Source organism: Apis florea, unplaced genomic scaffold (genome assembly GCF_048593485.1).
Source record: "Apis florea isolate Af1SG1 unplaced genomic scaffold, ASM4859348v1 contig_2272_pilon, whole genome shotgun sequence".
NCBI classification, from domain to species: Eukaryota; Metazoa; Arthropoda; class Insecta; order Hymenoptera; family Apidae; genus Apis; species Apis florea.
Window position 1 is genome coordinate 6,007,534 of NW_028256549.1, and position 13,024 is coordinate 6,020,557.

The window sequence follows — 13,024 nt, forward strand, 5'->3', positions numbered from 1 at the left end:
GACGAAAGGGTTATGCAACTTGGGCGACTTTCGTAATGGGAGAGAGAGAGAGAGAGAGAGAGGAGAGAGATTTTGTAACGTTGTTGTGTCCACGACATTTTTTCCCCGCCCCCCTCTCCTTTCTTTTTTTTTTTCTTTCCCCTCTTTATCTCGGCCACGAGCGAGGAGGGCAAAACAAGTGGCTGCTTCGTGTAATTGATTCATTCGAGCGGTGATAACCTAAGGAGACCAATTATGAATTATTCCACGATACGGCCATATCGTAATACAGAGATAATGTTCTATCTAGTCACTGTTGATAGCGGATGGTGAATGGAGGAGCGATACGATGCTTTTTCTTTTTTCTTTTTTTTTCCTTTACTGATGATAGTTGCAGTCAATGGTTGGACTCGATGGATGACTCGATTGGATTTTTCGATTCTGGAAGCGTGTTTTCCTTTTTTTTTTTTTTTTTGAAATTAAAAAAAGAACCGCGTTTAAGCGTTTTAAAATATTCATTATTTTCGATCGAAATGCATTGGATAAATTAAAAGCGTGAACAATATCAATATCTTAGAAACATTGGAAAACAATTTATGAGATAAAATGTGTTTCATCGATTAATTAGCAGAGAGATATTTCTTTCGAAAGGGATATTTCATTTCAAATCGCCGTGTGTCGATCGCCGGGACGTTCAAAATTACAATCTTCGGATCTTATCTGAAAGATGGAAAAGAGGGAGGAGGGGAGGGGAAGAGGCGGAAACAAAACCGAACAAATTCCTAGCGCGAGCGACGCCACCACCGGTCTTAAGAGGAAAAAAAATTTCCCGATAAAATTGATGATTCTCATTATCGTCTTACAACACGCATACATACATCCACAGATGTTGCACGACGCGACGACGATGACGACGACTGTACGCCCATTTGTCTCTTACCGGGGCTCCCTGTAACTCGGATCTAATTAGCCAAGGTAAAACAGGTAGCTCGGCATTGTGAGACGAAACGACACTGTTCGACAACCCTCGTCACTTCTCCTCTGTGGAGTGTGGCAAGAAATACGATTCGAAGCACGAATATTTTATGAAATTTTATCGCTAGGTCGATTCGTTCGTCATGCGTAATAGAAACGTGAGAGCGAGGTTTTGTTCAAAAACATGTTTATCCCTTTGATACTCCTAAAACGAAGAAGAAAAAAGGAAGACGGCATGGTGAAACGTGGGACAATAATTCACGCATCGTGAACGAGGGTCGATTATTTTTTTTGTCCTCCTGATCGATGGGATCGAGGGAAAACCGTGGATGGATGGTTTTATGAACACGCGAGTGGACGTTTAATGCGCGACGCGATTTACGTGGAACGCGTTTGGACGACAGGGGAGGCATTATTCGAATGATGGCGAATAGAGATTTGATTGGTCGAGACTCTAGAAGTGTTGAAGATATGCTGAAAAACGAATATCAATTTTTGTATCAATTTTGAAAAGAAAAAAAGTTGATTCGACACATAAAAATTTAATCGTAATTAATTAATAAAGATATTTCACAAGATGGAATCGTAATGATATTGCACATGCTCGTTCTTAACGTGTGTAGCGACATCTACAAGTTGAAAAGTTGGCACCTCTAGCAAGGAAACCAATCTAATTTGTAAGGTGTAGTGGAGCATGTCTGATTGGTTAGGTGTAACGTACACTGATCAAACAGACATGCCAAATAAGAATTCCAAAATACAAATGCTTTACTTGTTCCTGCCTCCACGAATCAGTTTTGCGTTATACAAATATAATATTTCCTTAATACACGTTTAGTTACAACGTTGAAACTTGATCTCGTGGCTAGCCTTCGGGTTTTTAAAGTAAATAATAAGCTGGTGTGAACGGAACGATATCTATCTGATTTTTAATTTTAAAAAATTACTACATAGAAATAGATTCGAAAGGAATATTTCTCATCTTTGCATATCGAAGCTTCCTCGATCATCTTGCCCTTAAAATGAGATCCGTCCCAAGCCGTGTCCAAAACCTCTCTGTTTCTACGTCACAAAAATTTCAAACGTCTCTCCTGAAGTAGTAATTACGCATTCCTTTCGAACGAACAGGTAGACAAGAGTGGCCAATTCCAAATTCCTCTGTTCTCTAGTTTCTTTTTATCCTCTCTTCCTTAACCTGAAATCCACGATTTCTTATGCATTGCGCAATACGATAATAATAATTCACCTGCTCGAGAATCTCGGCCGTGTTATTACGCGAAAACCTCCTCTTTTTCGTTATCGTGCGAACAGATATATCTTTTTCCTTAATTATATTCCTCTCTCTGCCGAGGTTACGTGCTCGTTTCCGCTTCAAGATTAATCGCTCAATCGAAAAATCAGGCTCAATCGGAAAATCATTCCTCCACCTCCATTTCTTTTCCTCCTCCCTTCTTTTTTCCTCTTCTTCTTTCCCTCCCCCCTCCCCTTTTGCTCCACGCTTCGCGTACGAAAGAAACGTCGTACGTCGTTCGTTTCGAGACGAGCGAAATACGCTTAGGTTATGTCCTAATCGGGTGGCAATCAGGCGACATCTGGCCACTGCTCGGAAGGTAAGATACGAGGTCACCCGTCGGCTGACGGGTGAAGCCAACGAGAGGCGGAACGTCCCCGTCGATAGTAAACGGACTATCGACGATTACCATAAATTTATCCGCGATCTATCCGGGAGCTCTGCACGGCTGGTTTTATCTCCCCGACAGAGAGAGGAAACTAGTTCCACGAGTGGAAAAAATGGTAGCCGTGGATGGTGAGCCGCGACCGCCCCCTAGGGACTTTTTCTAGTCGTTCGGGTTGACCGATGGTGGCGTTCCGTATAGTACCGGCGAATTAAGTTTCCTTGGAAGGATTGGATCGTTGTTTATGGGCGTGGAGGATGGATGTGTGGTGTTTTGTAATTGGGGTGGGGTTCTCTTTTTCTTTTCTTTTCTCTTCTTTTTTTTTTTTTTTTCAATCGAGAAGCATCCGAATTGGGATTGGTTTTTTTTCCCGAGGACTTTGTTCTTTCGTTCGTTATAAAGTTTCGTGCGGGAAGATAAGCGAAGGGAAAAGTGGAAAGATCCGGAGAGACGTGCAAGTTTATCATTTGTTGAGTATGGAACAGGACTTTGAATGTTAATTTTGATGAAAAACGAGAAATTCGTTTGAAAATATAATAATTTTAAAGATGGAACATCGTGAAGTTTCGAATATATATCGTTTTCTTATTTTAAATTATTGTAACGTGAAATCATATCGATGAAAATGTATCGACAATTTCGTGTCTTAAGAGTCTCGGTTCCTAAAATGTTTCAAAGTTCGCGAACACAAAACTTTTTGAGTTTCAAACAGTTACCAAAGTTTCGAGGTTTCGAGGTATCACGTTCCTAACCTTATTTTACCTAAACATAAGTATAAAGTGATCAATGCATAGAGATCTAGAAAAGTTTTTACCAGATTAGAAAAGTTTATAAAGTTGTTTGACGTAAGTATGGAGGAACTTTAAGAACAAACTTTTAAAAACAAATCTGTTAAAACATTAAACTAAAAACTCTACTCGCACAATATAAAATTACTCCTTACATTATATCCATAAAAAGGAGAAAAGAAAAACTCGTACAAGAATGAAAACTCATTAAGCGTCCAAGGTTTTTCTTCCAAGATCCACGCTAATGTGGAACAGTATCATCATTCATTGTTTCCAACCCACCTAAACGAGGTCCAGTTAGGGGAGCAATTTGAGGAAGATGGCTCGAAGGAAGTAAAACGCTTAGGATATTCAGACACTTATCGAAAGGCTTGCCTAAGGCAACGTCCCAGTCAATGATTCGATGATGAAGTGGCTTATGATGCCGTGTATTATTCGGTTAGGGTTGTTCTTTTTTCTCTCTCTCTCTCTCTCTTTCTCTCAGTCAATTTTTGTCTCATCAGTGTTACACTTGGGGCAGTGTTCTCGGAACAAGACTCACGTTACCATTCGATCACTGTTATTTCTCGAGTACTTGAGCTCGTCGGGATAGGCTACCATTTTCAGCGTGACTCGAACGAGAGCCTAGCCGCTTATCTAATAGCTCGAATACCGAGTATTACGTAGAAAGTTGAATTTCCTAGAATTCCTTCGCTTCTGTTGCGCTCTTTAGAATCCTTCATTTATCCCCTGCCTCCTAATCACTCGATTTGGCTAAATGTGAGTGGAAGAAATAGATGTAATCTGTGTGATGATTATTATTTTTTGCAACTTTTCGTTCGTTAGAAAAATTAAAGGTTTATCACACGTAAAATTGTAAAATTTCGAGAATCTCTTCTCAAATGTATAAATTGTCATTTATCACATATTCATTATTGTACAAGAGGGCGGCTCGTGTTATTCGATCAAAAATGGATACGATACAATCGGAAATCGTTTCCACTTGACTGAAAATTGTTTCAAGCGGGGGTATTTTTACTGATCCCGGCTCTCGATAGATTTGCTTCAATGATCAAAAACGTGGCATTTTCATTTATGCTAGTTGTACAATAATTTATCAACCGATAGTTATATTAGCGAATTGACCAGTTACAAATTATGACTCGTAGGCTTCGTAGTTTTACGTCAAATATGATAATAAGCTGACTAATAATTTATATTTATATACAAAACTTCGTTTATTTTATTACTTAACTTGTTAGATAATACAAAAAGAGAAAATTTATAATTTGTTTAAAGAAATTTTATTGAAATTATATTTAATATTTTCAACAAATTTCACGTTAAATTATTCGAATTGATTAAAGATTGATTAATCGGTAGTCGAGCAGAAAAACTTCCTAACCTAAACTCCATTTTCCTAACCAAAACTTTAAACTCTTTTCTGAATATTGTATTTTCGATAAACGCGCCACAAAATATAAGAATTTTGAGTCTACGAATCTACATTCAATCTACATCTACAGTTCAAATGTTAACTTATCTTATCTAACTTAACCTAAACCGCACACATTATAATATTAATAGTTTTCATCAAATTTTAAAGAAGTTTTTTTAAAAAGTTAAATTCATCGAATATTATTAAATAATAATAATAATAATAATAATAATAATAATAAAATTAGAAAAAAGTAATGAAAATTAAAGGTTTAGCCAATTTCTTCTCGACCAAGGAATAGACGATTCGAAAATGGCGAAGTATACACATATATGTATACTCTGTGATAAGAAAATTACAAAATATTAGAGATCAAAATTAAGCGAGAGGAAAAATTTTCGATGTCATCAATTAATTATAGTCGATATACAAGGACAACTGTTTATCTGGCAATTAGTCGATATCGGTAATCAGAGCGGATCCTATCCATCAGCTCTTCCGCGTGTGGAAAGAAAGGGGGAAGGAAGGTCGTAGAACTGTCTCGATAAGGAATTCTCGAGTCTGTAATCTATATTTTGCCACGACTTCGCCATTCTTTCAGGCTCATAATGATGCCAAAAGAACTTCTTTTTCAAGTTATTTTCGTGCAATCTATTTTATTTTCGAGAGCGAGCGAGTGTGAGAGAGAGAGAGAGAGAGAGAGAGAGAGAGAGAGAGAGAGAGAACATTGGTTCTTATATAATTCTCACGATATTACAGATGAAACGTATTTTTTCAACAACACTGATTTCCTTATGTATTTTTTTCATACGTCACACGATATTAATTATTTAATTTCATAATAAGATTGTTTTTATTTATTTCATTTTTCGTTCTTCTTCTTCTTCTTCTTTAGCTTTTCTTTATCTTTGTTTAGTTTTTCTTAACTCGTCTCAAGTTCTCTCTCATCTAATATTAGAAATTTTATCATATTTTTCTCCTTTACAGTTGTGCTATGTTTATTACTTCTTTTTATCTTATAAAACGAGGTTGTCTTTACTTATCTAATTTTTTTCAACTCTCGTAATAACTAATATAGATTAATCCTCTTGTAATACTTACACGTATGTAATTGTTTTTCATAATGTCAAAAATATCATTTAACTTTTCTCTTCAGAATAAACTGTCCGCAACTATAAACCAATTTTTTTTTTTTTTTCATTCTCTCTTTTTAATTATATTCCATGAATTATTCGATTAAACATTTGTTATCAATGTGAAAGAACGTAACGAGCACAGCTATTAGCGATATTACCACCATTTTATACGTTTTAATCATGTTCTACGAATCTTTAATTAAAAGCAACGTTTAAATCTTTTTTATTAGTTTGGAACGTCAATAAAAATCACGTAATCATGTAACCGTTGTTAACTAAATTAAAAATACATAGAACATTAATATTAACGACCTTGCCAATTTTTTTTCTCTTTTCATTGTCTTCTTTTCTTTTTTTTTTTTTTTTTTTTCTCTCTTTCTTTCGTTTTCTTTTTTCCTCTTCCTCCTCCTCTTTTTTTTTTCCTTTTTCTTTCCCTCGCCTCTCCCCCTCCCTCCTTTTTGCCCGACGAATCGACGAAAGAGATGGAACAACGATCACGGCAAGCACAATTTAGCCGCTTTTATGGATCGTTTCTTGTCATTAGAACGTATCTCTTTTAAATCACCTCCAATCGTTTCTTGAAATATCTTTTTTTTTTCTCTATCATCTCTTTTTCTTTCCCTCTTCTTTCTCTTCTTCTTCTTCTTCTTCTTTTTTTTTTTTTTTTTTTTATTACTCGTAACTGTCGATTCCTAAATACTATAATTCACCGTTTAATGTAATCGCGGGGTTTTATTGCTCGCAACTTCCTAGATCGCCTCGAGTTTCGATTCAGCGCATTAAGCAAGGGAATTGGGAATGTAACGACGTTGTAAAAAAACGATTTTATTGTTGAATCCATGCTACGGCTGTTTGACCACGTATTTATTATAATGAGCATACCGTTGCGCTGGTATGCTATAATCAAGCTCCGTTAAGGAGGAAAAATAAGAGTAACTGATAACAGAGAATATTCCGATAACAAAGATTCTATGTGTATCCGAGTGATGACGTATTCGTGGATTTCCTCGAATCTAATATTGTCATTATTCGGATAATTGGAATTTATCGTGAAAAAGGGGATATTCTTGGTAATGATTTATTTCTGTATAAATCACGTGTATAAATAAATATCTTGCAGTTTATTTTTCCCGTACTTACGCAATTGTGAATGAAGTAGGGAAAAGGAAAATTCGTGTTGAATATATTCTTATTATATCCCAGCCCAGGAAGCTGGAAATGTACGTTTTTCCAATCTTCCAGTTGGATCTCGAGGAGGAAAATTTTGTTTATAACCGAAGAGACGAAGAGAGAGAGAGAGAGAGAGAAAATATCACGTCGATTCTGGCGTGTTGGAGGAGATTTTAAGGGATGTGAAGAGAGAGAGAGAGAGAGAGAGATAAGTAAGTTTCAACAAAAAGAATGGAAGATATTTTATTTTTCTTTCAACGTATATATCGTTCCAGCGCAAAACGTATATAATTTTAAAGGCCTACTCATTGTAAATTTTATTGCACTTTGAAAAAGTATCGTATCGACGATACTTCTCATTCTCGAGAATTCGAAGACGATTGATTTTTTCCCTCTCCTTCTTCCTTCTCCAATTCGAGCTCATCCCTTCCGAACGACGGAGAGGGGGAACGCGTGACTGTTTTTTTTTTTTTTTTTTTTTCTCTTTTCTTTTTTTTTTTTCGTAACCGTAAAAAAAACGCTCGGTCCGAGTAATTAAAGATATCCGCAGAAATGCATAATTATAAATGTAATCCATTACATACAATTTTAAATCTCAATAATCATTTGCATCTATAATATATTATTTGCAATCATCATTCTGTTATCTATAAAACAATCGTTGCACAGATTTTACTTATAAGTGATTCTTTATTTTATTATACAGACCAAACACAAGGCTTATTTATTACTTATAAGCAATTTAAAGTCCGCGTTAGATGACGGGGACATAGCGCGCGCGAGACGGAGATGGAGCCGTCTAATCTCCATCTCCCTTCATCTCGGCTCAAACTTCATAACTCAATAAATAAGCCACAACCGAGATTTTTACATACCAACTTTTATCCTTATTCTGACCTCTAGAATCAACCCTCCAAACCCTCCACACATATTTCTCCATCCATAAAAGAAACAATACAATATTAGCTCATAGAATAATAATACTCAACGACCATATCATTATTTTATTCATCCTCGAAAGAAGAAAATCCACCTCTAAATAGTTAAAATCTCTTAGCGGATTCTATTCTTCCTCGGCTGATCGCATGAGCTGGCACGCCGCGATTTTTTAATGACGTCTGCCAACGGCGAACCAACAGTTGCAATACTAATTACCTCTAATACACGGTTGCGCAAATGGTATGGACGTGATAGCGAATGAATCCCTGTCCGGTTGGGGCCCCGCCGTCGACACCGCTTACGGAGAATTGATATTACGAAAGGGAATTGCCTTTGCAGTTAAGTCACGAGCAATTACCATTAGCCCGTTCTGAGTAATTACCCTTTTGTTAAGTGAAACATGTGACCCGTGGAACGGCACGATTCCGCGAGTGTTGCGCTGTTTCGTTAAAAAAGAAAAAGAAAAAAGAGAAAAAGGAAAGAAACCTTTGCCGAACAGAGACCGGTTCCGGGCTTGGAAATGCTAATTTTACGACACCGCGCGAGGAAGAGACCGCTTCTCGGAAAATTGATCCCGGACGAGCATGGTGATGGATTAGGAGGTTGGGAATGGGTATTGGGATGTAAATAAGCGGGTAATTGGGAAAATTGTGAGAATCGTCGTCCTCGTCGCTTGGAAAATGTGTATACGTCTCGTACCGCTCGCTTCCACCATTGATTTTCCCTCATATTTTCTACCCTCGACTCAGAGGAGCCTGCGTTCTCGAGCTCTCCCAAATTTTCTTATTTCCCGTCTTTCGAAACATAGAATAGCTCTTCGATCGAATTTCGTTTTTGAAAATTTGAGGAGATATTTTTTTTTTTTTGATTAATCCGCCGCAAGATCTCGATGATTTAACTTTATTTTCTGTGTGTTAATATTATTTTAAAAAGGAATGATAATAGGAAAAAGAGATTGCAAAACACAAGATCGTGTATATGTATATATATATATATATATTCTTCTGCAATTAGAAATGTTAATTAAACGATCTAAATTGGAGAGAAAAAGTTTGAGAAAAAGTTGCTAAGGTAGAAGATCACCCTGACTCCTTTTTCGCTATTTCATTCAAATAATTTACGCAGAATTGAAATCCATTGAAAATTTTCAAAATACCAAATGAATATTTTTTAATTATCCCTATAAATCCTTGGTCTAACGACTTTTCCTTAATATTAGTATCATCAGTAAATACTTTTTCCCTCTTCTCGAAAGCTGGAATGTCCATCATTTAAAACAAGATTTCAAGAATCTTGAGAAAAGTCCAATCAATCCAACGTACATTTATTATTATTTCATTTTCAATTATCTTAACAATTCATCATAAAGCGATTAAATAAAGGGATACATTGTCAATGTTATTAGAATAAAAGTTTTCATCTCGAAAAAATTACGCTCATCCATTCATCCGTCCAATCGAATAGATTTAACTTAAACAACCGATCGACCAATCGTTCCATAAAGCGCAACGGTAGTGACACTGGAAACCAATCGCACGATACAATCGCCAAAAAAGACGAAACAGAATCCCCTCTCCAAAAAGAAAAAAAAAGAAGAAGAAAAAAAAATCAGATCATCCGATCGTTCAATTTGCACGGTGGATCTCGATCATTGTGATCCTCGATCAACCATAACGATTCGCTCAATGAAGACGTCAATCGGATTCGACAAAGGGGCGAACGAAGGAGAGAGGAGGGAGAGGGAGAAAAAAATATCGCGTCATTCTGAATGCGCCTTAACGTATCGTCGACAAGAGTTCCCTCCCTGACAGAGAGAGAGAGAAAAGAAAACTTGAAAAGGGCAGATACGGAGGAGAATAAAAATGGTGGAAGGGAATATAAAAAAAAAAGAAGAAAAAAAATACGACACCCCACGTGAAATCAAGATTCGAAAAAAATGGACGAAGGGCTACCGGGCGCCATTGTTGGAACGATGGACACCCCATGGCGCGAACGTCACGAGGGTAAACGTCCCTTTAATAACGCTGATTAACAAGGCATTGTGCCTTGCCTCTCTCGATGGCGACGAATGGAAACGCGTGCGCGATTTCCATTACGAGCGTGCGCACTCGCGTCACTCGATTGCTTTCTAACCTCTCTCGCGAGTTTCACTGGGGACACCGCTCTTCAATTTTAATTCGTTCTTCTGTCAGGGAGGGGGAGGAGGAGGAATGAGAATTCGTCTCGTTCTTTTTTTTTTTTTTTTTTTTTCTTTATCGATAGTGAAAAATTCGGAAATTTTTGAACATTCGATTAACCTTTCAATGCCTCGAAAACTTTGAGAATAGTAATATTGCGCTCTTAACGAAGTCTGTTTGCGCTTCGAGATATCACGAATTAATTTAATAAAAATCGCGAATTATAAATTTTGGCGGAAAAAGAAGGAGAGAAACGAGCGAATATAATATGGTATAAGTACGCTAATTGCTCGGCCGGTAATTAGAATCTAGTCTGTCGTCGACATTACGGCCGATGTGTCGCTCGATGTGTATGCAAATAAACCGACATCTTCAATTCCGTGCACGTTGAAAAATCGTCGCCGATATCCGGTATCGATGGACGACTGTCCGTGTGTGTCGAGCAGCGAACGGATCGTGTAATTAAATAGTAATCGCTCATTACCGTGAGCTCGTCGTTTGTTACACTCTCGCGTTACGCGATTCTATATATATAACATTACACACAACGTATATAACCGGTTTTCGTTCGGAATCGGATTAATATTATACGTTAATATAATGAAAGACTGGAACGCGCTTATTAACTTGAAATCTATCCAGAGAGATAGAGAGAGGAGAATTTCTTGAATATTTTACTTATAACGAGAATTATCGTATATCGCTATTTGTTCGGGTATCGGTAATATTTTATTCTAATACGAGACGGAGGATCGCGATTGTGATTAATCGCGAAAGCTGTAGGTGTTTGAAAGAAACTCGTTAACTCGATCGCCGATATTTTACGAGTAATAATTTAATCGCTCTTGTATGCATGCCCCCCCCCCTGACGTGTCGTCGTTGCACGAATTGATACATTGTTATAGATATTATTATTATTATTGTTCTATTTTCGTATATATATAATAATCTTTAATTTATCTTTCGAATCTTTTCCTCCAAATTTCAAATTTTTAATAGACTTTCGTATAATACGAAAGTCACTCGTTGAATTTACGATATAAAGTATTCCCTTCCCCAAATTAAATCAATTCGTTCACCAATGTAAATTTTCGTTATTTCCATTCTCGTTTCGTTCATTCGAACATCATCTCTTCTCTCATCATCGACATTCCTACGAATTTTGAAATTTCTTTCGCTCGATATATTCTCGAAAATCAAAAAAAGGAAAAAAAAGAAAAAAAAAAAAACACGAGACAAGGGATTTCCTAGTTCCTAAACAACATCGTGTCCCAGGCATTACGTGCGATTAATCGAAACCGCTTTGCCGCACGATTGAAATGGTAATTTCGCCGGGCGCGCGTTACACGCGCTAAACGTTTCAATAGGTTGCTGGCGGAGAATAAGTTAACCGATAGGCACCTGGTTTCCTTCTTTTTTTTTTTTTTTCTCTTCTTTTTTTCCCTTCCCTCTCTGCCAATATATATATATATATATATATATACATACATATGTATATATATATATATGTACCGATGGTCGCGATTGTTCGCCGCGAATTTACATAATTACGAAGGCGGCCGGTTCTATGTATATACGACGCTTGATTTGCATACTTAATTCCGTAATTGGCGCTTCTTAATTGTTTAACCAACCGATAATTCGATGTTTCGTTGAGAATGCGTTAATGGTGACGAAATTATAAAAGTGACAATATCGAATTGAAAATTTAATTCGTCGTGGAGGATTTTTTTTCTTTCTTTTGAAAATATCTCCAATATCACTTTCTTTCTTTTCGCCTTTGCTTTTGTATATATTATTATTATTATTGTGATTATGATTGTGCTACGGGGGGGGAGGTGGTGGATATCTAGTGATATCGTTTCGATGCACCATTGATTTTTAGTTGGAAATTTTTAACTGCAAAGCGGAGGAGCATTCTCAGAAAGATTTACGAGGAGATGTCGAAACACAGGAGGATCGAAAAAGTGTTTAGTCTTGTGAAATTTCTCAAAACAATTGAGATTGAACAATTTCTCCTCCCCTAATAATCGAAATTCGCCAAAATTAAATTCCTTCCACCAAAAACTTCGAAACTTCCCTGCTCTTCCCTCCTCCTTTCCTCCTGCTGTTGTGTTCCGTCGTTGGCGAGTCTCTAGGCGCTTCCTAGACGTCGCCCACGGCCTGCCTCTCTTCTTCTCCTCTCTGGAAAGAAGAGGAGGAGGAGGAGGAAGAACAGGGACGAGGGCAAAACCGACGAAGAGAGGCTAGACGGCCTGTAATTACGAGAAGCTAAGGCAGTTGTGCGCAGCTGAGCCGCCCAGAGCGACTCGAAATTACTCAAAAATAAGACCAAATCGCGAACGTATCAAATTATAACCCCGCCTGATTCCTCCTCTTCGCCCTCTCTCACTACCCCCTCCTCCTCTCTCTTTTCCTCTCCATTTTCTAGCCAGCGAGACGAACAGTGTTCAAGCGATACCGAACAGTTGAAAACTGTCCAAGACGTTGACCTCGACGCTAATGCGTTTTTAATTGTTGCCAACGATGCAAATGCGGCGATACACCCGATAACTCGTGGCCCCTGGTTTCACGGAGGATTTGTTGTGGTCGCAGGTGCGTGATATATCGCGCGTTGCGCGTTTGCCTCGGTCGGAGGCGAAAACGGGGGGGATGTTTCTTTCTCGTTGGATTTTTGAATTTGGAATTGGTTGTAGTTGCGCCTCGAAAATTCGAAAAGTGAAAGTTTTTTCTACATTCCACGAGCCTAGGAAATCCTTTCTACTTT

General features: G+C 37.5%; 1 protein-coding gene and 1 long non-coding RNA gene across 2 annotated transcripts in view; one reads left to right on the forward strand and one right to left on the reverse strand.

Annotated features, from left to right (window-relative positions):
• The window catches only part of LOC100869792 (uncharacterized), a 46,060-nt gene that overhangs the window by 5,596 nt on the left and 27,440 nt on the right, over positions 1-13,024 (forward strand). The window lies entirely within an intron of this gene.
• LOC147658443 (uncharacterized) lies at positions 1,858-2,794 on the reverse strand. Its single transcript, XR_015290598.1, has 2 exons — positions 2,201-2,794; positions 1,858-2,149 (listed from the first exon to the last, which is right to left on the reverse strand). It is a non-coding gene; the product is annotated as an uncharacterized LOC147658443 (long non-coding RNA).